This window comes from Benincasa hispida, chromosome 5 (assembly GCF_009727055.1).
Source record: "Benincasa hispida cultivar B227 chromosome 5, ASM972705v1, whole genome shotgun sequence".
Lineage (NCBI taxonomy): Eukaryota > Viridiplantae > Streptophyta > Magnoliopsida > Cucurbitales > Cucurbitaceae > Benincasa > Benincasa hispida.
Window position 1 is genome coordinate 28,077,809 of NC_052353.1, and position 1,953 is coordinate 28,079,761.

The window sequence follows — 1,953 nt, forward strand, 5'->3', positions numbered from 1 at the left end:
CTTATCCACCTAAATTACTTTCCTATTTTCAAAAGTGATTGTTAGTCTAAAACATTGAAATTTATAAATTTTAGTTGTGTCAATGAATAAATTGTAGTAGTAAAATGGTTTGTTAGTAAAAATAATATTTAGAAATCGAAAGGAATGAAATAGAAATAGAATTCATTTTACACTTCGTGTGAATTTTAAATTCTATAAATGGAGGCTGCAAATATTTAGCAGACATAAATATATTTTTTTGTTTTTTAATAAAAATTAAATTAAATTACAATTTGGGCAGCTATAGTTATTCCGAGCAGGCGTAGCTTTTATATACACAATACATGATTCTTTTTCTTTTTTTCAGGTTTTTTTTTTCCGCATCACAACGAAAATTGTTAGTGAAAGAATATTTAGAATTTAAAATCATTCTAATTCATAAAATAAAAAAAATAAAAATAGAATTCACTTAGTTTTAAATGTGATGCGTTTTGTTGAAGTCAAGGTGTGATATTATTTGGCAGACATGAATATGGAAAGAAAGAAATTAAGTATTATATTATACAAATTAAATTACAACTTGGGCAGCTATTATGAATTTATAGTTTATATATATGTCAATTAAATTCCATGGTCAACTTAGAAAATGACAAATTAAGCATTTAAAAAATATTTATTTGGGTTATATTGTAAATAAACTAAACTGGCAGCCCATAGAAATTGGCTTAGCCAAACTCATGAATTTTTCCTATTTTTCCAACAAGTATAAGTAGGGAGGCAACACATGTGATTTTCAAAACTCACAATATTGATTATTAGCAATAGAAGAAACATCTTGAAAAATGGCACTCATCCAAGCAACCCTCTTCACATTTGCTTTGCTATTGTCCTCGAGTAAGATTTACATAATAGTACCTTTTTGTGTGTGTTTTAAGTTTTTCTCTTTACGTCTTGTATTTGATAATTGACAATTTTGTTAAACAGGTTATGCGCTACAATTGTGATTAAAAATAATTGTAGACATACGATATGGCCCGCAACATTAACTATGGTAGCGGACAAAGCCAATTATCTGCCACTGGATTTGGATTAGCTTCTGGAGAGAATGAGATATAAATGTTCCTACACCATGGACTGGTAGAATTTGGGCTCGAAACAGGTTGCACCATAGATGACTCTTCGAGGTTTTCTTGTGAAACTGGAGATTGTGCCACTGGCTCTGTATTTTGCAATGGCACTGGAGGAATTCCACCAGCTACGTTAGCTGAATTCACATTAGCTCAAAATGGAGGCACAGATTTCTACGATATCAGCCTCGTTGACGGCTTCAACTTACCTGCTTCCATAACTCCAAATGGTGGAACAGGACAATGTGTATGCCCAAATGTTCTTCAGATGTTAATATGGTGTGCCCATCCGATTTGATTGTCCAAGGGAAAAATGGGGTTATTGGCTGTAAGAGTTCGTGTCTCGCATATAACCGACCAGAGGATTGTTGCACAGCTGAATTTAACGACCCAAAAAATATGTTCAACCTGGCATCTCTGCTAAGATCTTCGAGGAAGAATGCCCCCAGGCTTACAGTTATGCTTATGACGACGAAAATAGCACTTTCACTTGTAGCAGCACAACCAGCTATGATGTTACCTTCTGCCCATGACCATATACCCACACACCACAACAACCATATATATTCCTAATATCATTTTTATCATCATTTCGATAAAATAATCACCGAATTCATGAATATTGTTCGAGCCTAGCTAATGAATAAAATGCATCTGATTAATGATGTTACATGAAATTAATTATGTATACTTTTCCTCTTATACATTCTACGTCTCACTCCTTGCTTTCTTTACATACTTCTCGTCTTCTTCCAAACCCAGAACATGAATGCACTAATATAACCTACTGTGTTTCTAACAATCATCTTTTTCTTAATAAAAATATATTATATCTGGTCCTTTAAGG

General features: G+C 32.7%; 1 pseudogene; it reads left to right on the top strand.

Moving 5' to 3' along the window:
- Positions 1–1,639, top strand: part of LOC120077278 — a 9,152-nt pseudogene extending 7,513 nt beyond the window's left edge.
- Positions 1,640–1,953: the final 314 nt, after the last annotated feature.